Source organism: Mustela nivalis, assembly GCF_964662115.1.
Source record: "Mustela nivalis genome assembly, chromosome: 17".
Taxonomy (NCBI): Eukaryota; Metazoa; Chordata; class Mammalia; order Carnivora; family Mustelidae; genus Mustela; species Mustela nivalis.
The window spans coordinates 4,583,593-4,605,928 of record NC_139036.1 but is presented as its reverse complement, the minus strand read 5'-3'; the positions used below and the strand labels follow the sequence as shown (position 1 = coordinate 4,605,928).

Here is a 22,336-nt window from a genome sequence, read left to right as displayed (position 1 = left end):
CTATTTCAGAAGTGGATTAAGAGCAACACAGTTCATCAGACAGAATAATTAGCCAGCGACCCATGAACATTTCAGACAGAGAATGATTTTCTTAACGACCCAGTATCAGTTTTTTGTTTTTTTGTTCTAGATATTTGTTTATTTGAGAGAGAGAGCACAAGCAGGGGGAGTGGCAGAGGGAGAGGGAGAAACAGAGTCTCCGATGAGCAGGAAGCCCAATGCAGGATTCGATTCCAGGACTCTGTCATCACGACCTGAGCCAAAAGCAGACACTTAACTGTCTGAGCCACCCAGGCATTCCCCCCACCTCCGCCCCCGGCCCCACTAGCAGTTCTTAGATCCTGAGTACGTCTGCTCAAAAATACTCGAATGCATCTTCTCCCTACTAGCTTCTGGTGTATTTTCGGCAAGCCAAATTTTCTGCTGTGCTTTCTAGCTGAATAGGGTATAAAAATCACACACACACACACACACACACACACACACACACACACCACCACCACCACCCCCACCCCCTTAACGTCGAGGCTAGAGTCGTAAATTCTGATCCAAACGAAGCCATTCACCAACTGGGAAAATCCAAACTACGGCAGGGATCACTTCCTCCTTCCACCCACCCCACCTGGGCTCAACTTCCCCATCCGTCCAGTGGAGAAAACAGAATCAGGCACCACCCAGGGAGATGAGGCTCCCGAGACAGCAAGCAGCATTCTGAAATGCGTCAAGGCGCTGCCGAATTAGAATGTAATTATCAACACCGAAGGAACCCGCACTGCCTCGGCAAAACTTAAAAGGTGACTTCGTTGCTTACCAGCCAAAAAAAAGGTGGGGGGGGGGGGGGAGGCGAGCAGACAGGCAACCCGAACCTGTCTGGGGACACTTCTGCGAACTCCAGGAGGGACGGGGAGTCACGGGGATGCCACCGAAGCCCGACGTGGGCCGCTGCCGCCCCCAGCGCGGAGAGGCCCCGGGAGCTGGGAATCCGAGCCGGCCGACAGCCCTGCCCGCCGAGGGCGCTCGGGGGGAGGCGGGGGAGGGCTGGGCGCGCCGCGGCCACCAGCGCCCCGGCCCGCGATGCCACGTCCCGGCCTGCGTCCGCGCACCCCTCGCCCCGGCGGCCCGGCCACCCCCTCCCTGGGCCACACCTCGGACCGGGGCGGGCAGGGGTTGGGGGGGCAGTTAGAGCGGTTGGAACAGTCGCCCAGGGTCGGCCGCCCCCAGAGCCCGGGCCCGACCCGGCCCGCGGGCGCAGCGGGCTCCCCCGGGGACAGGCCTCGGCGCCGCCACCCGGCCCGGCCCCCTCGGGAGCGGCCCCGCACCGCCCGCTCACCTTCAATGTGTCAAAAGCGCATGTTCGCCGCCGCTCGACCGACGTCTCCGCTCCGCTGGCCTGGCCAGGCCCGCCCAGCCACTGGGTTCGGCTCCCCTCCGCAGCCCAGAGCTCCACTCCGCGTACCTCGGCGCCCGGCTCCTCCCCGACACGTCAGGGGCCGCCTCGGTGTCCGAGGCCATTCTGTGACGCACGGGGGCGGGGCCCGGAGCATGCGCGCGAGCGCGCGCGCGGCCGGGGCGTGGCTGCGGCCGGGATGGCGTCACGCGGGGGGAGGGGGGCGGGCCGGGCCCGGCGCGCTGACGTCAGGCTGGCGGCGGCCTCTGCGCAGGCGCCCTCAGTCGTCGCGGCTCCCCCAAAACAGCTGAGCGGGTACGGGAAGTGACGCCCCAAGGAGGGGGTTTGGGGGTGATACCCTCTGGCCTCCGCGTCTTTCAGCCACCGAGGTCCTTCGAGTGTCCGTGTGTCCGGGCGCCCGTTCGTAGCGTGACTCTCGGGTCTGATCTCACCCCGTAGCACACCCCCGAGCACCCTGCAGAGTAACAGGGGTATCCCCGTCCCCCTCGTCACTCCCACGGGGATCTGCGTGCTGTTTGCGCTCTCCCTCCGGCGGGCACTGTGTGCCGGGACTTGTCTTCCCCCGCAGACTGTAAGTGCCCGGAGAGCAGGACCCCCCCAGGTCTTTCTCGTTCCCACCCGGGAGCTGGCACACTAAGTGGGCGCTCAAATACTTGTTGGTCGGAATGAATGGATTCGCTGGGAGGAATACAAGTAACATCCACTTACGTGTTCTGCATATCTGAGCGTACATTTATTTGGGGGTGTATCGCCCTGGGGCCCCTGAAGCCTGGCCTCCTAGGTGACTTGGGAGGGAAGAGGGCCAAGGGGTGCTCAGCTCAGAAAGGGGAGAGATGAGGCTGAGCAACGGCTTGGGAAGCGGAAGCTAGAACGGAGCTCTTTCAAAAAACAGCTCTGGGAACTTTGAGTGCACAATGTGCCGTGTAATTACCCCTGATGTCAGGGCTCTCGGGATTGGGTCTGTGGGGTTTTTGGACGCGATAATCATGTGAAAGACAGGCTTCAAGGTGAAAGCAAGGTGAGGTTGGGAAGTTCAGTCACGTTTCTGAGGAAATAGACCTATGTGGGAACAATGCAAAATGAATTGTAATAGGTGTCCAAATCAATAAAAATTGGAAGCATGATGAACGGTGTTTGCGGGAAGGATGGCACCTTGAGCTAGACTCTGAAAGAGGGTTGAAAAGATCATGATAATGACAGTAAGAGAAGTGCCCTTTTGTTGTGCCATCTGTAGGCACTGGCAATTACGAGAAATGCTCGGTTTGCATAATTTAATCCACGATAGGACCCTGGGAAATCGGTGCTGTTAAAATTCCCATTTACCAGTGAGGAAACTGAGTCAGCAAAATAATGTTGCCCAAGGTCAATCAACTAGAAAAAAGTGGACTCAAGATCCAAATCTAGCTAGTCTGGATGGTTTAATTCCAGAAACCATGCTCTTCACCACTACTGTACTTTCACTCAGGGTATCTATTAATAATTTTATTTAATTTAATTAATATTAACAATATTGGGGGGCTAGAGCACCATGCTAAGTGCATTAAATAAATTACCTCCCTCAGTCCTCACAAGCAGCTTGTGAGGCCACAATTATACAAAACCGAGGCCCTGAGGAGCTGGAATTTTAACCCAAGCAGGTCTTTGTCCAAGCCCAGTGACCTGGGGGACACTGCAGAAGCTCTTTCCGGATCTGGGGCTCTGCTTCCCTGGCAGGAAGCTGTGCTCTGTTAGATGAGATCACAGAGAGGTAATTAGGCAGGGAAGGTCTTCCTGTGGACCTCCTGCCAAGACCCAGCAGTCCCAGCCCAAAGGAAAAAACAAAAGTCTGCAACTCTTGTCCCCGCCTCCTGGCTGAAGTCCTGGGAAATACACTGAGTCACCTAATGGCAGGGCAAGCCCTGCATAAAATGCTGGCGTCATCTTCCAGGCCCCACCACTCCCCCTACCCAGTCTGGACTCCATGCGTTGGCCCCATCTCAATGAATGGGCTTTGCCTGGCAAGGCTGTTAATAATCGCAAAGCCCCCAACTGATCTCCTTCCTCTGCACTGTTGTGCTTTCTCCCAAGTAACAGTGAACAGCCTTTGCCCCACTCCCCTGCCCATCTTGGGGAAGTAAAGTGGAAGTGAGACCAGAAAGCAGCCTCTAAGGGAAACAAAAGTTGCAAAATCGGCTTTGGGAATTTAACAAAGATGAAAAAGGTTGCTACATCCTCTGCTTCCATGAGGAATGGATCTAGCCAAAGCAGGTCAATATCACAGTCCCTGAGAGCAGGCATAAGCATCCCACCTTTCCTGGCAGTAACTCACAGAGACTTGGGAAACAGAGGCCAGTCTCCACTGGGAAGTAGGGGTTACGAGAAGTCTGGACACTAATGTAAGCGCAAGCTAATAAGATCGTAGACTCCAGCCACATCACGCATGGAAGGTGACACAGTGAACACAGGCCTGCCTCGAAAACTCCAAGGGGATGTGGGGCCCATGGAACCCTCTGTTGAAACAGGCAAGCAGAGACCTGATAAGCAAAGGTTTGATTCAGCCTTGCATCTTTTGTGGCTGGAATTTTCTGCCCATCTCTAGGGGCATAGATCTCCTGTACCCAGGCTGGCCAAGGGACTCACAAAGGCTGGCTGGTCACTAGAGTCTTGCTGGATACGTCCACCAGGGGTCCCACCACCTCTCATGTGTGAACCCCAAACAAATCCTCCTTTTGCCCCAGTTGAAATTTCTAAAATGACTTCGTGTTTCTGACAAAGATGCTGTCATTCCACTAGTTACTAAGGCACATAAGGCTCCTCAAGTCACCCTTAATTATCTCCTTCCCCCAGCTTTCATTTCACTCTAGAAGGTCACCGAACCCAAGAGACCCGCCCATCATAAACTCTCTCAATTCCGTTTTCACAGCATTTTCCTCCTGGATCTCCCTAGTTCACAGTCTCCTATCTCTCTCTCCCTCCCTTTCCGAACTTCTTTCCCTTCACTTCCTCCCAGTCCCAGCCCAGCAGACCACACCACCATCAGGATAACCTTTCCAAAATCCCTCTGTGTACAGAGCATCACTTGCTCCAAAAGTGGTTTCGGCATCCTGTTGTTGCCTTGGTGATAACGTACAAACTACAAAACCTAGCATTCAAGGCCCTCCCAAAGCAACTCCAACACATTTCCACAGTCTACTTCCTACAGTTCACCAATCTGGGTCCGGCCAGACCTTCCACTGTGTCCCCCACAGAGTTCCCTTCATCTCTGGGCCTCTTACTGACTCCCACACCTGCTCCCTGAGCCCGGCCAACCCATCTTCCTCTCTGCCTTTGGAAATCTCATTCATATGCTACCTCCTCCAGGAAGCCTTCCCGATACCTAATGCCCCCAAATGAGTGTTCCTTCCTCTGAGTTCAAGCAGAACCCCAAATAGTTCACAGGAGACTTACTGAACATGGCCTTTTGGTTCTAGAGGTGTCTGGGCTCCCCACAAAGGAACCAAATCTCACTGAGCACTGGGATAATATTGACTGTCCCACTATTCCTCAGCAACAGATCTTTAGCAAAAAGTCAGTTAAACGTGTTTCAGGGGCACCTGGGTGGCTCAGTGGGTTAAAGCCTCTGCCTTTGGCTCAGGTCATGATCCCAGGGTCCTTGGATCGAGCCCCGCGTCGGCCTCCCTGTTCAGCGGGGGATCTGCTTCTGCCCCTCCCCCTGCTTGTGTGCTCTCTCTCAAATAAATAACATTTTTTGATAAATAAAAAAGAATAGTTATAATAAAAATAGGAATTTTTATTTAAAAATTATTCTTGGCAGGGATAAAATTATGCTCTGGGACCTTGAGGTGAGAAGTGGTTTTCTAGAGAGAACGAAGTCTTTCATTCTCCAGCTGTGAGTTTAGCGCTTGCTAAGTTCTAGGCACCGTTCTTGAACTTGGGGATTCAAGTGCGTCACAGTCACAGCACCCCACCCCCGTAGAGCTTATCTTCTAATGGGGAAGACAGATAATAAGCCAATAGACAAATAAATGTCTTTCTGTCCAATCATGATAGATGCTAGGAAGAAACCTGCCCAGAGAGACACCTGGATGGCTCAGTGGTTTAAGTGGCTGCCTTCGGCTCAGGTCGTGATCCCAGGGTCCTGGGATCCAGCCCCACATCGGGCTCCCTGCTCGGTGGAGAGCCAGCTTCTCCCTCCCTGCCTGGCCTGCTTGTGCTCTCTGTTTGTTGATTAAATAAATAAAATCTTAGAAAGGAAGGAAGGGGGGCGCCTGGGTGGCTCAGTGGGTTAAAGCCTCTGACTTTGGCTTGGGTCGTGATCCCAGGTCCTGGGATCAAGCCCTGCATAGGGCTCTCTGCTTGGCAGAAAGCCTGTTTCCTCCTCTCTCTCTGCCTGCCTCTCTGCCTACTTGTGATCTCTTTCTGTCAAATAAATAAATAAAATCTTTCAAATAAAAAAAAAAAAAGAAAGGAAGGAAGGAAGGAAGGAAGGAATCTGCCCAGAGCAAGAGGATAAGATATGGCAAGAGTTTTCCCTGAGTATCAGGCTTTGTCACGGGAGCGACTGTCTTCCTCCACAAAATTGTCAGGACTCTTATGATAAAGGCTGCTATGTAAAATGCAAGAGAGATGTGAAATTAAGAACATGATAATACGTGCCAGTGTCTCACATAGAGAAGCTCATCCTACTTCCCATCACAGTGCCGGGCATAGAGTGGGCGTTCAATAAATCAGTTGGATAAAGGGCTTGCTGTGTGGTCTACAAAATGCCCAGCCTCCAACCAGATGATAAATTCCCCCCTTCTAAGATAAAGAATGGTAGCCAGTTCGCATCTGATTCCAAAACACTCCCAGTATAATACACTATATGTTAATAAGAAAATAAAAATTATATTTTAAAAAATGCCCCCTGCTGCTTGGTCCCCAACCCCTGAGCCAGACAGCCGTGAACATCCGAGCGCCACCCCAAAGAGATGATGAGCTCCATTCGATGTCTATGTTGCCTGCTCAGCAGCTCCTCGATCAAACCGAGTGCAGCAAACTGCTCAAAGCTATTCTAAACCCCACTCTCCTGTCAGATTCTCTATCCCCTCCTTCCCCAAACTCCAGAGGTCTGTAAGTCAACAGAAAGCCAGGAGCTGGGTATATGACCCAGAAGGGTCCAGACCTCCTTGTTGTCCTTTCCCTTCCTGCTGTGTCTGTCTGAGAACGCTGCCAGCTTCCAGATCCTTCCATGGCAGGACTCGGGTGTAGCTCACAGGTGAGAACGAGGACAAGTCAAGCTGAAGCCATCACAGGCCTCCCTGTCAGAGTGCTGCTCTCATACCTGGGAGGAAAGGACCCCACCTTGTCCTTATCTGGGGGCTAAACTGAGGCTTAAGACTCTTGGTTCAGCCTTTGCCCACTCCCTGTTAATGGAAACTGACACCCAGCCGCACTCCCATGAATCTTGGAGTTGCCTCAATTTCCTCCCCAGCAACCCACCTCAGCTGTGGGCTTCCTCCCGTTCTGGAACTATCTGCAGTCTCGTGGTGTTCCTGGCTTCAAAGCCTCCACTCCCCCAAGCTTCTGTCTTCCCTGTCAGCCCTGGCTCCCAGCCAGCCCCTGTGTCACTACCCACGCCCTGGAGTGACAGCCGCCTCCCCAGGAAAGGAAGGCTCCACACTATTAATTGTTGGCTTGGTTAACACCTGGCAACCTCACGGGCTATTGCCATCATACCTACATCAACAGCGTGACTGTCCCCAGACCAAAGCAAGATCTGCTCCATACCTTCACGGAGACAGGGTGACACCGGTTTTGCTCACCCCCAAACCCTTCTGATGAAATGACAAGGCTGGAAAGAGATGGAGCGTTTCTTCTGAGCTGCGCTGGGCGTATCAGGTAATTTCAGGCAAATTTCTATTACCAGACGTACAGGACTGAACGACCATTCATGCAGGCATTCAACAAATCGCCTAGAGTGAGTGCCCGCCCTGTTCTAGGCTCCAGGAACAGAGCAGTTAATGACACGAGCTCACAGAGAAGAAAGGAAACAGAAAAGAAGGAAACATTAGCCTGTCCAGTAGTGTTAAGTACTGAGAAGAAACAAAGAGGCCAAGACGTTTCAGTATTTTGTATTTTGGGGGGCACGGAGGGCAACACCGGACATGGAGCATGAACAAATGCCTTGTGTTGAATGTTTGTTAAGTTCTGAGATATTTCCCTGGCTCTCAGATGCTCCTTTCTCTTTTTAAAATATTTTTAAAAGATTTTATTTATTTATTTGAAAGAGAGCGCAAGCACCAGCGGCAGGAGGGGCAGAGGGAGAGGGAGACAGAGCTCACGCAGACCCCTTGCTGAGCATGGAGCCCTTCGCGGGTCTCGATCTCATGACACCGAGATCACAACCCAAGCCAATCAAGAGTCGGATGCTTAACCCTCTGAGCCACCCGGTGCCCCTCTTTTTCTTTCCTTTCATCAAATCATTTTTATCATTCAAACTCCAGTAAAGACCTCTCCAATGAAACAGAATGAGCAATCAGCAGCTGCTGACAAATTTTAAAATTACAAGGTGACTAACACACATGTCATCGTCAGCTCGCTCCTAATCAAAAGCGTTCCAAAGAGAACAGCAAGGAGGTGGGGGTAGGAGGCTGGGTGTCACTATCTTGGACGTCAACTATAGCTAACCTGGAAAATGGGGATTGCTTTTCGGCGGATTGGTGGGGGGGGTGTCACACATGTGGAGACCATTGATTCAGGAAGGGGCGCCGTACCCTGACCGTTTATAATCATAACCTAACAGGGGCTTACAACCTAGCCCGAGTCCGCGGGATCTTGGAGGAAATTGCCCACAAGCCTTTGTCAATTCCTACATAAATACAGCATGGGTCCCAATGTCCACTTGGAAAATGACAGAGGAGGGGTTTGTGGGCTGTGCATGAGAAACAATTTCTGCTCGAAATCGGATCGGGCTTTTTCTAGGACTGTATGTTCCACCGAGGCCAATTTTGACTCGTAAAAGGCTAAAGTGCAGAAACGAAAAACAGCCCAGGGATCATGTCAATCACAGTAGAAATGCCCCTTCCATACAAAGGAAATACGTGTCCCTTTGGAGGGGAGCAGGCATTGATTTAAGTGCCAGTGGCAGAACACCAGGGAGGAGTGAGGGGCAGGGGAGCAGGAAAGCCCTTTCTCCAAGCCTGTTGCTGTTTCAACGATTTTCCAAAAGTCCTGTGTTGGCAGCACAGTTGTGAAGACCATGATAGAAAGATATTAAAGGCAGCCCTGTGAGAGCAGGAGGCCCAGACACACTGACGAGGTGATCAAAGGGAGGGAGACCCACCCTCCACCCCCAGCCAGAGCTACGCCCCTTCTCGGGGCTCCCCACCCTGGTGTGAGGGCGCAGTCAGCCTCCGCCCCGGGGAGCCCTTCCCTCCCACCGCCTTAGGAATTTCTTCCTGGCCGCATTGGGCCCCTCAACAGGCGATTTTGCCCATCACGTCCCCTCTCTGCATCTCCTTTTCTTCCTCTGTAAAAAGAGCAGCTTGTGAGCAGCTCCTGTGAGTCTGGACTGGTCCTGCACTCTGGGTGCCGAGCACCCTTTCAAGGAGAGCTGAGGTCCCTGCCTCTCTGAGGCCAGCTTGCCCTACAGTCATGGGAAGGTCAGGCCCCTCCTCAGTGGGTTGGTGAGGGCGGGTGATGGAGGAACGTCTTACCCTGGCAGAGCTTGCTTTGCTCTGTCCTGGGGAGGCCCTGAACTTGCAGAATGGACCACTTCCAAGGGCATCTAAAAGCCCACGTGTTCGTCTGCTGGGGCCGCTGTAGCACATCACCACATCCTGAGTGGCTTAAGACAACACCAGGGTATCCTCCTCAGGTTCTAGAGGTCAGGTGTCCGAAATGAGACTCATAGGAACCCAACCAAGGTGTTGGCAGGGCTGGTTCCTGTAGGAGGCTCCTTGCCCCTTCCAGGGGCTCCTAGCTCGCAGCCGCCTCTGTCCACCAGCCCTTCTGGTGTCAGATTGCTCGGTCTAACTTTGACCCCCGCCTTCCTCTCAGGAGGACCCTTTCCATACATGAAGCCCACCCTGATATCCCAGAATAATCTTCCCATTTCAAAAGCCTTAACCACAGGTGGCTCAGTGGGTTAAAGCCTCTGCCTTTGGCTCAGGTCGTGATCCCAGGTACTGGGATCGAGCCCCACATAGGGCTCTCCCCTCAGCAGGGAGGCTGCTTGCTTCCCTCTCTCTCTCTGCCTACTTGTGATCTCTGTCAAATAAATTAAAAAAAAAAAAAAAAAAAAAAGCCTGATCCACCTCTGCAAAGCCATTTTTGCCACGTAAGAGGACATGCTCACGGCTCTGGAGGTTACGGTGTGGACATCTTCCAGGGCTTATCATTCTGCCTACCATATCTGATGTGCTCATTCTACCCTCGTCACAATATTTGCCACTTCTCCTTATCATCTTTGAGCTTTTCTTTAAATTGACTCCCTCCCTTTTTCTCCACGCCCAGTGTGGAGCCACAAGCCGGGGCTCGAACTCATGACCTTGAGATCCAGACCTGAGCCGGGATCAAGAGTTAGACACTCGACCACCTAAGCCACCCAGGCACCCCTGAATTGGTTTGCTTTTTTTTTTTTTTTAAATAGACTTACATCCTTCATTAGCCTCATCCTAAACGATCATATCCATGAACTCCTGGAATGAATGGTGGTTCCAGTCTTAGTTTCCCTAATATTTCATCAAGTAAATCCGTAACTACTAAGATGGCAACTGTCCATGCCTGTCCCGGGTAATATCACTCTGCATGCCTCCGGGAGTACCAAGGCCAGCATTTGGGGGACAAAAATAGAATCCAGCCTGCTGGTTTTACAGAAGAGGGTAATTTGGCCAAAAATGCACAGCAGCAAAGAGCAAAACTGCAGCCCCGGCTCCGTCCTCACTGGGCACAACTTGACAGCATGTCATTGTCTCTTCCCGGCATCCTTGCACCGGCGACTCGAACCAGCTGATGCTCAGGTCCCCTCTGCTATGCTCACAGATATTTTATATTTAGAAAGTGGTGTTTCCTATTGCTTCCCCCGTCGGACTCACACTTGTGCCTCCCACTTATCTGTGTTAAACAGTCGCATGTTTACTTGGCCCGCATCTGGACAGCGTCCAAGCCCCAGGGAAGAATGAACCAAAAGGGAAGGTCAGTGGCCAGTGGTGACTTTGTACTGGGCTCTCCTTGGCATCTGTCCCAGCTGCAGGCTGAGCTTTGAAAACCACTTTTGAGAAGGCAGAGTCCTTTTCCATGCACACGGTGTGGGATGCTATCATTATCCTCGTCTTACATAACAATTGGCACGCAATAAAAATAGCTTTCATTTATTGGATTCTTAGTGTGGGTGAGGGCTCGGGTAAGTGCTTGCCAAACACCCGTTCACGACAACACTATGAAGTAGCTCTTCGTGTCCCCACTTTACAGATGAGAAAAACGAGTCTCAGAGAAGTCAAGCAGCTTGTCCGGGTCACAAGGCAGGGATGACAAAGTCTGTGTTCAGAACGCCTTGGAAGACACAAGGGAACTTAGAAATCCCCCTGAGTGGGGACTCCTGCAGAGGACACCCAGTCAATGGCAGACTCAGGGACAGTTCATTCTTTCTGATTTTTGCACTTAAGCTAGTATTTCTGGGGTAACTTCTTCGGACACCTGCCCGATCCGCTTCTGTTTCCTCCTCTTTACAAACATCCCTCCGCCCTGGTGCTCTGGCCCTCCACCCTTTCCACCCGGGGTTAAAAGCCGTGGAGGAATCTAGGGAGAACCCCCGAATGACCTTTCTCCATCTTCCTCCAAACCACAGAGGGGGAAAAGAAAGACAGAAAGTGCTAGAACATTTCTGAGAGTCTGTTTTTGCATTAGTAACAATTTAACCAGAAAAGGATTAAAGTGTGACTTTTGTCCTTTCCCCTCCCCCAAAAAAGAGATTGCTAAACAGATTAACAGAGTGGAAACAAGGTTACATGGGGTCCTGATCCGAAGGGGAACTTGTTAATGAAGATTTTAATCCAAAAGAACCAAGATGTCGGTCAGTAGGGTACGGCCTCAATAAATGATCGCATAGCCATGCAACGGAATACCACGTTACCACGAATAATGATGTCATACAAGAGTGTATAATGGTAGGAGGATGAACTATGATTAGTAAGTCGAAAGCACAAATACAAATTAAAATGACTCTTATTGTCACAGGTACGTAACGTTTGAAAAGGTGATTTATATTTTCTTTTTTCTGCTTGTTTGTGTCTTCCAAACGTGCTGTGGTGAACAAAGATTACTTTCTTTTTTCTTTTCTTTTTTTTTTTTTTAAGTAGGCTCCACACCCAGCATATAGCTGCATAAATTTATTGCCTTGAGATCAGGGCATTATTATTGCCCTGAGATCAAGACCTGAGCTGAGATCAAGAGTCGGACGCTTAATTAACTGAGCCACCTAAGCACCCCTACAGATTATTTTCTTAATCCAAGGGAGGGAATAAAAAATCATGCAAAAATGTGGACATAGTCATTAAGATCCACTGTTCTCTGAAGCCTGTGCTCTGAGACTGAATATACAAGAAAATAAAAGATCGACCCTATGCCTCGTTGCAGAGCTGGCCACATATCCCAATGTAGCACTTTTCCTACCCCGCTCAAAAAATGAACAATGGGGGGCACCTGGGTGGCTCAGTGGGTTAAGCCTCTGCCTTCAGTTCAGGTCATGATCTCAGGGTCCTGGGATCGAGCCCCACATCGGGCTCTCTGCTCAGCGGGGAACCTGCTTCCCCCTCTCTCTCTGCCTGCCTCTCTGCCTACTTGTGATCTCTGTCTATCAAATAAATAAATAAAAATCTTTAAAAAAAAAAAAAGAACAATGGATAAAAATAAGTTGTTTGCAGAAAAAGACAAAAAATGGCCCATAAACATGTAGGAAGATATTCGGCCGTATCGTTAATGAGTTTTGAACATGTCAATTAGAATACAATGCCGTACAACTTGTCTATCAGATTAGCTACGTTTAAAATAAATGATGCTGCTCGGTGCTATGAGAGGTATGAGGAAGTCAGTGCCTTTGTACGACGCTGGTCAGAGGGCCGGCGTGACAACCACGGCAGCTACCATGATGGGTTGAGTACTTGTATCCTCACTTCCTCTTGAAACACCACTAAAAAGACAGGACCAAAAAAAGAGACAGGGCGCCTGGGTGGCTCAGTGGATTAAGCCTCTGCCTTCGGCTCTAGTCATGATCTCAGAGTTCTGGGATCGAGCCCCGCATCAGGCTCTTCGCTCAGCGGGGAGCCTGCTTCCTCCTCTCTTTCTGCCTGCCTCTCTGCCTGCTTGTGATCTCTGTCTGTCAAATAAATAAATAAAATCTTAAAAAAAAAATCTAACAGGAGGACAGAGTGCAGGAGAGACAATGATGACATGAGATGTCAACAGAATCTTGTAAAATGGACAATAGATCGCTGAGTGGCTGCTGATGGGGTGATCAGAGAAGGCTGGAAGGGAGACTCAGTGTCCCCCAGACGCAAGCAGCGCGGCGTCTCCACCCGCAGACCAGACGGCTCCTCAGCCGGAGGTGCTGGCTGCGACGGAAGGCGGGACGGGGCGGGGCCACACAAAGGAAGATCTGTTGAAACTACCCTATGTTTACAAAGCATTTTAGAGGCTGACTTCATAGCTCAGGCAAATGACAAGCCAAGGTATTTACCTTTCTCCCACCCCAGCAGGAGGAGGATGTTTAGAAAAGCTCCAGACTAGGGCACACTGGGCCACCCCTTGTCCAGACTAGGACAAGGCTAAGTCACCACACTACAAAAAGAAGGGTAATGGAGGGAGGGCAGATCCTTCAAAGGCTGTGTATGGAATGAAGAGATCCTACCTTCCTTCTCCTGATAGCCTCCGAGAACCCTCTCTGCCTGCCTCTCTGCCTTGTGATCTGTCAAATAAATAAATAAAATCTTTTTAAAAATAAAATAAAATGTACAGTTGAAATAAAGATGGGAACTGGGAAATCATCTGATGTGTCTGATCCTATTGAGAGAAATTTAAAAGCCCTGTTGGAGAGGAAACAGTGATATGTGGGTGAAAGCTAAGAAAATGAAAACCTGAGGCAACCATCAACTCCAGGGGAAAAAATTAGACAAAAAGAAGGAAAGAATAATAGTAAAGTGGAGAGCTCAGAGAGCAATACTTACATAGTTACAGCTCAACATACTTTTGTAACACAAACATGAACACTGATTTAAGCAAAATTTGTTATCAGGAAGGACCAGGAAGATGGGAGGGGCATTACTATAGATAGGGTGATGTATCCTTCCTTTTCATAAAAAGTCAATAGATCATGACTAAAATAGAAAAAAAAAAAAAAAACAGCCATCCAGTCACTTTAGAAACAACTAAAATAATTAAAAGTGTTTGTGTCTGGTAAAGAAAACTTGGAAGTGGGAAGGTGGGATGGGGAATTGGTATTTTTCATTGTGTTGCTCTGTGTTGCTTTAATAAAAGTGGATGTGAAATTTGAAACACATAAAAAGTATGATACTTACTGAAGGAATTTAGACAAAAGTACCAAGACTGTAAACAGGTGTATAACTTTTCACCCAGCAATAAACTTGTAAGGATTTATACTAAGGAAATAATAGGGCTAGTATGCAAAAACGTGCATTCAGTGATGTTCACTGGAGCATTGTTTATTATAGCAATATGTTGAAAACAGCCTAAACACCCATCAGTAGGTATTTATACATCACTATGTATAAATTCTGTATACTTCTACACTGAAATACTACCCAGCTGTTAAGAAAGACAAGGTAAGGATACCCAGGTGGCAAAGCATCTACCTCTGGCTCAGGCCACAATCCTGGGGTCCTGGGATCAAGCCCTGTGTCAGGCCCCCTGCTCAGAGGGGAGCCCGCTTCTCCCTCTCCCTCTGTTCTTCCCCCCACTGTGCTCTTACACACACAAGTACTCTCTCTCTCTTAAATATATAAGTAAATAAAATCTTTGAAAAAGGAAAGACAAGGGAGATATTTATAAATTAACCAGAGATGATACTCAAATGATATTATCAAGTAAAAAAGGGTTAAATGACAGAGTTTTACATAAGAAATATTTGTTTGAAAGGTACAGTTGCTCTCCAGAATATATAAAGAACTCCTACAACTCAACAACAACAACAAACAACTCGATTGAAAAATGCATGAAGGACTCAATTAGACGTTTCTCCAAAGAAATATACAAATGGCCAATAAGCCGCAAAGAATGACGTTCCATGCCACTGATTACTAGGAAAATGCAGGTTAAAATTGCAGTAAGATACCAGGGCACACCCATCAGGATGGCTGCGATCAGAAACACAGAAAGTAACAAGTGTCGGCAAGAATGTAGAGAAATCAGACCCCTCGCACACTACCATAGGGTTGTCAAATGACACAGTCGCTATGTACGAAGTAAGACAATTCCACAAAAAATTAAAAATAGAATTGCCATATGATCCCGGCAATTCCACTTGTGGACATACACTCAAACAAACTGAGAGCAGGGGCTCACACAGATATTGCTGAACTCAGGGTCGTAATAGCCAGAAGGTAGAGACGATTCAAGTGTTCAACCCACGTGCAGACGGTGGAACAGAACGCGGTCTATTCACACAACAGAATTGTGTTCAGCCTTAAAAAGGAAGGCAATTGTGACAACAGGGATGAACCCTGAGACCTTTATGCTGAGTGAAACAAGCCAGCCACGAAAGGACAAATACCATGTGATTCTACCTATATGAGGTGTCTAGAGTCGCCAAACTCAGAAACAGAAAGCAGAATGGTGGTTTTCAGAAGCTAGGGAAAAGGAGAGTTGGGACGCAGTATTTAGTGGGGACAGAGTTTCAGTTTTGCAAGACGATAAGAGTTCTAGAACCGGAGGGCGATGATGGGTGTCCAACAACGTGAACGCACTTGGTGTCCCTGAACTGTGGACCTAAGGTAAATTTTATGTATATTTTACTGCCACACGTTTTTAAAATTTTTTGAGGTCTAGAAATCTGTATGTCAAAGGGTCCATGGTAATCTTCGCGGATGGAATCATGCAAAAACTTGAACTTTCTCTGTATTGGGGGGGTTTTCTATACCAGGAAAAAAAAAAGTGGAGTTCCATTTAGAAAATGAAATAAAACTAATCTCAAATTCTGAAAGATACCATCTTATAGTTTATAAAACAGTTTCATAATCACTGTCTTGCTTAAGACAAGAAGTCCCCTGAAAGAGAGACATGGTGCCGTTTTCTAGATGAGAAAATAGGTTCAGAGGGGAGTGACTTGCCCATGAACGAGACAAGGAGCTGGGACTCCTGGTGGCAATCTCCTAACTTGGTCAGCTCAGCGCAATGTTAAGCATCACATGAGATAAACCTGTCTGAACCCAAGAGACCCTGTCTGCAAGCCTGGAAAATGCTATCTGGTACCCAGGAAAGACAAATCAGGGTGATGGGATCTTGGGGAGATGGGGATAGACCACGGGGTTTCAGGACGCCACCATCAGTGCAACGTCTGGTGTTCCCCCCACAGGGACATAACCAACTTCACAACACTGACCTCAGCCTTTGACGGTGCCCCCAGGCCCATGGACAGAGAGAGGGTCTGCCGACCACCGGGAGCCCTCCCGCTCTGGGGCACCTCTGGCTGGCCCTCACCTGGCCCAGTCGTCCAATCAGACACCCCCACCCCCTCCCCCATCCCCCGCCACCATCGCATTGTACCTGCTCCTGTGTCCAGGGCTTCGCCGATCAGACCAACAGCAGGCCCCACGGTTGCTGGCCCTGAACCAGCTGAAGGGAAGTAGAAGTCAACAGGAAATGTGAGAATCACCATATGACAAAAGAGGTACAAGGACAGGAAGTGGGTTTGGCCGCGAAGGCGGAGGGGACCCCGTGATCTAGAGGTGAGGCAACCCCGCTAGCCTCCTCGCTCGGCTAGAGTGGAGAAACGATTCCTTCCGTGCCAAGCAAGGGAAGAGAGAAATCGGGTACTGTCCTGGCTCCTGAGCCAGGCCTTCAAGCTTCCCCACTGTCACTGCGTGCGGGTCCTCCCCTGTCCTTGTATTTGGAGGGGAAGGGCAAGGGCAAAGCTGTCACCGAGGCCAGGAGCTGCCTAGCATCTGGCATTGCCCATGAACTGAAGGCAGAGGGCCACTGCCCACCCCTTTTATGGCTGGGAGACCTGGAACGAGCTGCTTGGGGTCTCCTTTTGCCCTTCGATGCAAGGGAGGTGATCCCAGTACCGGCCTCGCAGGTCTGTGGATGCTTCAGTGAGTTCCCACACAGACCATTCCTTTCCAGTGGTGACATGCGACCTCCCCAGGGTCACCCAGGGAGAGTGGAGGCTGCGTCTCTGTGTCCCCGGAATGTTCAGCAGAGCACTGGAAGTTAGTCCGTAAATGTGCTCCGGCCTTCGCGATGCTGGGGAAACACTACCCTGTTCAGAGCACACAGGCAAGCACGGGAGCCTGGGCTGAGGACCCCATCGCAGTGGGAGGAGGCTAAACGGGCTTTGGCAAAGCCTGGCATGAAGGCAGGGCCAGGGTGAGCCTTGGCTCCTCTTAGCTCTGATCACAACCTCCTAAGATCCCCAAAGATGTGAAATGGGGCAACAAGGCACACTTGATGTGCCTGGCAGTCCAGATCCCACCCACTTTCACCATTTCCAGAAAGATCCCTGCTTAGCCTGCTGCAACCTCAAAAGCAATCCTTAGTCTTGGCACCTGATCAGGACACCTGCCCTCCTCCTGGCTCTCTGCCCTCACCTCCCTGACCTCCTCCTTTTCAGACGATGGCACCTTCTTCAAGACTGTTCTGTCCACTCAGCCACTCCTCCAGGGTGCCCACCTGGCTTCTCCTTTAAGCGTGCCCCAAGCCTTGTTGAGGCCTACTATGTGCCAGGCACCATATTAAATGTTGCTTTAACCTTCAAACCACTCTCTAAGGTAGTAGCTGTAACTCTCCTCATTTTTCTTAAGTTGTTGCTTTTAAGTAATCTCTACACACAACGTGGGGCTTGAACTCGCAACCTCGAGATCGAGAGTTGCACATTCTTCCCACTGAGCCAGGCTGGCACCCCCTTCCCATTTTGCAGATCAGGAAACTGAGACCCCAAGAGGTCACACAGCTTGCCCAAGGTCCCCCAGCGAAGGGACCCACGCTCTCTCTAACTTGTACCAGAGACACTTCAGCGAGAGTTTACTCCAGAAGCTGGCAAGCTCTGGGGGCAGAGCCCTCCCCCTGCTCCTAGAAATGAGACTGAGAGCGGCTGGGCGCGAGTCATCACCAGGGAGCTGGTTAGAAATGCAGAAGCTCAGGCCCCACCGCAGTCCTACTGAATCAGAACTTGCATTTTCACAAAAGACCCAAGTCATTGGTTTGCTCATCAAAGTTTTGGACGCACAGTGGTCCAAAGTGAAGTGAATAGATGTGCTGCTATACAGGCACCCAGAGGGAGAGCAATCATAGGAAAAACAAAATCCACGGGGCTCTTGATCTTGGGGATTTCACCTCTGGAGGAAGCACAGAACAAAAAAGTTAGGGCTTAAAGTTCCCTATGCCTCACTTTCCACTTCTAGGTGCTTGATCAAGATCTTGGCCCCCTGCAAGTCTGGAGGGCCACGGCACGTCTTTAGAGCGCCACCTGCTGGCTCTACTTAGGTATGAGCCTACGTTTCTGCTCCCAGCATCCTGGCCAAGAGCCCCAGCCCTGGCTGAGCTCTTTCTCTGGGTTTCTCTCAGTTCTTGCCCGCCTGGGGGATCCACTGTTCACTACTCACTCTTCACTACTCCTGCCACCAGTTCAGATAACTCCTCACTCTGTACATAGTAGTAATGCAGTACCCCATGTTTGACCAATAGACATTTCTTGGCTCCTACTGGATGCAAACCCTGACTTCAACCGGCCAGTCCTCTTCTCCCCAACAGCAGAACAAGTGGTCCAAACAGGTGCTTAGTGTTCTGACGTCAAGGTTTAAAACTTGACTTAAAGCAAGACTTAAAGATTTAAAACAGAAAGTATTCACAGTATTCACAGGCATATGTTTCTATTTGCCTGTATTTATATCCATCTAAAATCAGTAAGAAAAGGAAAGCATCCAGCTAGAAAACTGGGCAAAACATATAGATAAGATCATAGCAGAAGAAATTCAAATAGGTAAATAGGTAAATAGAAATACAAATAGGTAAACCTTTCTTACATTCTCTCTTCTTTTTTTTTTTTTTAAGTTTATTTGCTTATTTAAGTAATCTCTGTACCCAAGGTGGGACTCGAACTCATGAATTCTAGATCAAGTGTCACACGCTCTTCCAACTGAGCCACCCAGGTGCCCCAAGCTTTTCTTTCTTTTTTTTTTTTTTTCAAAGATTTTATCTATTCCTTTGACACAGAGAGAGAGAGAGAGAGCCATCGAGAGAGGAAACACAAACAGGGGGAGTGGGAGAGGGAGAAGCAGGCTTCCCACGGAGCAGGGAGCCCAATATGGGGATTGATCCCAGGACCCCGGGATCATGACCTGAGCCAAAGGCAGACGCTTACAACCAAGCCACCCAGGCACCTCTTAAATTTGATTTTAAAAATGATTCTCTTTTCCCCCATTAGTTTCATAATTATACATTCTTTCACTATTCTTTTAATGGCTATCAAGAAATTATGTGCATCTTTGAATTATTAATCCACATAACTTCTGCTTTTCCCACTGCCCAGACAAACTGAGATTCTTACAATTTTACTCTACTTATTGCCCTCCTGCCTTATGGTTATTATTGTCAGTTATTTTAATGTTTCACATATTTTTAAACTCCTAAGATATTGGTTTTTTGCACAGTCAATATTCATGTATTTTTTCTACATGTGTATCTCTTGTCATTCATTCATCCCTTCATTCTTTGCTCCCAGTGGGATCATTTTTATTCTGCATAAAGAGTGTCCTTTAGTAATTTTTATTTCAGTTCTCTTGACAAAGAGTTCTCTCTGTTTTCATTTGTAAACCTCTTTGTTCCCCCTCTTCATTTTTGAAGAATATTTTTTCTATATAAAATTCTAGATAGGGGGCGCCTGGGTGGCTCAGTGGGTTAAGCCGCTGCCTTCGGCTCTGGTCATGATCTCGGGGTCCTGGGATCGAGTCCCGCATCGGGCTCTCTGCTCAGCAGGGAGCCTGCTTCCCTCTCTCTCTCTCTGCCTGCCTCTCCGACTACTTGTGATTTCTCTCCGTCAAATAAATAAATAAAATCTTAAAAAAAAATAAAATTCTAGATAGGCAGTTATTTTCCTTCACTCATTTAAAGCTTATAATACATAGCTTTGACTTCCACTGTCTCCTGGATCCCGTCACCTGTCTTGCAAATGAGCTATCAATAGTGTTATTACTCCCCTAAAAGTGATGTGTCTTTTTCTCTCAGCCAATTTTTAAAAATTCTCTTCATCTTTGGTTTTCAGAAGTTTTACCACAATGTGCCTATGTGGGGATTTTTTTTATATTTATTTTGCTTGAGATGTGTCATTCGTTGAACTTGTGATTTAATGTCTTTCATTAAGATTGTAGAATCTGTAATCAGTAACTCTTCGACTGTTTCTTCTGAACCGGTCACTCACTCTCCTTTACTTGACTGACTCCAGTTAAATGTATTTAGAACTTTACACCACATTGCATATTCTCTGATGCTCTTTTCTTTTCTTACTTTCCATCTTTTTTCTCCCCACACCATGCTCCAGACTATTTTCTACTGACCTATCTTTCAGTTTACTAATCCTCTCTTCTGTTGTATCTAACCTGCTGTTAAACTCATCTATAGTTTTTTTTATTTTTCAGTAATTGTATATCTCAGTTTTAGAATTTCCATTCAGTTTCACATTCAATTTAAGAATTGCTCGTGGCGGGGGGGGGGGGGGAGGGCACCTGGGTGGCACAGTGGGTTAAAGCCTCTGCCTTCGGCTCGGGTCATGATCCCAGGGTCCTGGGATCAAGACCCGCGTCGGGCTCTCTGCTCGGCAGAGAGCCTCCTTCACCCTCTCTCTCTCTCTCTGCCTGCCTCTCTGCCTACTTGTGATCTCTGTCAAATGAATAAATAAAATCTTTAAAAAAAAAAAAAAAAGAATTGCTCATAGGGGTAGGGGAATGGGCAAAATGGGTGAAAAGGGTGGGAGGTCCAGGCTTCTGGCTATGGAGTGAATAAGTCATGAGAATAAAAAGCATAGCATAGGAAATAAATAGTCAATGACATTGTAACAACATTGTATGGTGACAGGTGGTAGCTACACTTGTGCTGAGTAGCAACCACATAAAGAAGTGGAGTCATTATGTTGCACACCTGAAATTAATGTAGCATTGTGTGTCAACTATACTCAGGTTAAGATAAAATTTTTAGGTGCATCTCAGTGGTTCAGTCGGTTGAATGTCTGACTCTTGATTCCGGCTCAGGCCATGGCCTCAGGGTGGTAAGTATGGGCCCCATGGTCGGCACCACACTGGGCATGGAGAGTGCTTGAGATTCTTTCTCCCTCTGCCTCTCTCCTTCTCAAAATACATACATACATACATACATACATACATACATACAAATGGGACTACCAAAACCTTTAAAAATTTTTTAACTATTTCTAGTTAATCTTCTACTTTCTTAAATACATCGGAGTCCATGTACAATACTACTACCTTTTTCTCCTTCGGGTCTGCCTCTACCATCTTATTTTTTCCCTTGGTTTTTGTTTATATAGTCTTGTCTTCTAGTGTATCTGTTAGTTTTTGTTAAATGCTGGATGCTGGGTAGAATGAGAAATTGCAGTCTCTGAATGATATTATTTTTCCAGAAGGGATGTATATTTCTGGTTGGCATTTTTTTCAGGCAGCTAGAGTAGGGTCAAATTGTTTGATCTGATCAGGATTGAGACTTGCAGACTCTGTATGGACTGGCTGATGTCTGGATTGTCCTTAGTTCTAGGTCATAGCCCTGCAGACATCTCAACTGAAACCCCAGGGTGTCAACCAGATTCTTCTTTTTGCCAGTTCCTGAACTCAAATTTTGAGCACTGTGACAATGTCAAGACATTAGACCACCATTTACTGCTCAAGCAAATCAGCAAATTCCTTAAGGAATTTTTTAAAGAAAAGCAGTAGAGACAATGCCCCTCACCTCAAAGTGTTTTCTTTCTCTACAGGATCCTGATTAACTAAGTTCTGTCCACAGAAGGACTTCTCTCTGAAGTCCTTAAACAACTGTGTGTGTCAGTGTGGGGTGAGCATGGGTGCTTATGCAAGTGATCTAATTTTTACATTGTTCTCTAAAGGAATTCTGGTTTGATACAAGTCAGTCTGTCTTGAACAGAACCAAAACTCAACTAGTACACATTTTTTTAAAGAATAATTCAGGGGTACGGGGGTGGCTTAGTTGAGCATCTGACTTTTGATCTCGGCTTAGGTCTCGATCTCAGGGTCGTGGGTTCAGAGTTTCATGTTGGGCATGAAGCCTACTTTTAAAAAAAAAAAAGGATAATTTGGACTATTCTGTGGAACAAAGACCATGTGGAGCTAGGTGAGGGAGGGCAGGGGTAGCAGGAAGGAAATGGAGAGGCTATTTTTCAGGGTTCTGAACAAGTTACTGATAGTGTCATGAGGTAGGATGTTGATGGTGGCAACAGAGAGGTGGAAAATTTCAGATTTTTTGTTTTTTGATAAAGATAAAGTTATAGTAGACAAAGCAAGGTGAGTGAGGATGACAAGGCAATTCTATATGCTGCTGGAGGGAGTCTAAACTAGTACATTTACAGAATGAAATTTGACAATATTTATCACAAGTATTTAAAATTATATTATACTGGGGCACCTGGGTGGCTCAGTGGGTTAAGCCTCTGCCTTCAGCTCATGTCATGATCTCAGGGTCCTGGGATTGAGCCCCACATCTGGGCTCTCTGCTCAG

At 48.3% G+C, this 22,336-nt stretch overlaps 1 protein-coding gene across 8 annotated transcripts in view; it reads right to left on the bottom strand.

The window, feature by feature from the left end:
* NDEL1 (nudE neurodevelopment protein 1 like 1) overlaps nucleotides 1–16,456 on the bottom strand; it is a 50,293-nt gene extending 33,837 nt beyond the window's left edge. For 2 of the 8 annotated variants that reach the window (XM_082708204.1, XM_082708200.1), the window contains exon 1: nucleotides 16,145–16,256. The gene's annotated coding sequence lies outside the window, so the exon portion shown is untranslated. Of the gene's footprint in view, nucleotides 1–1,330; nucleotides 1,523–16,144 lie in introns of those variants that run through there. The other 6 variants (XM_082708201.1, XM_082708202.1, XM_082708198.1 and 3 more) reach the window with 5 other exon arrangements.
* Between the last annotated feature and the right edge of the window lie 5,880 nt (nucleotides 16,457–22,336).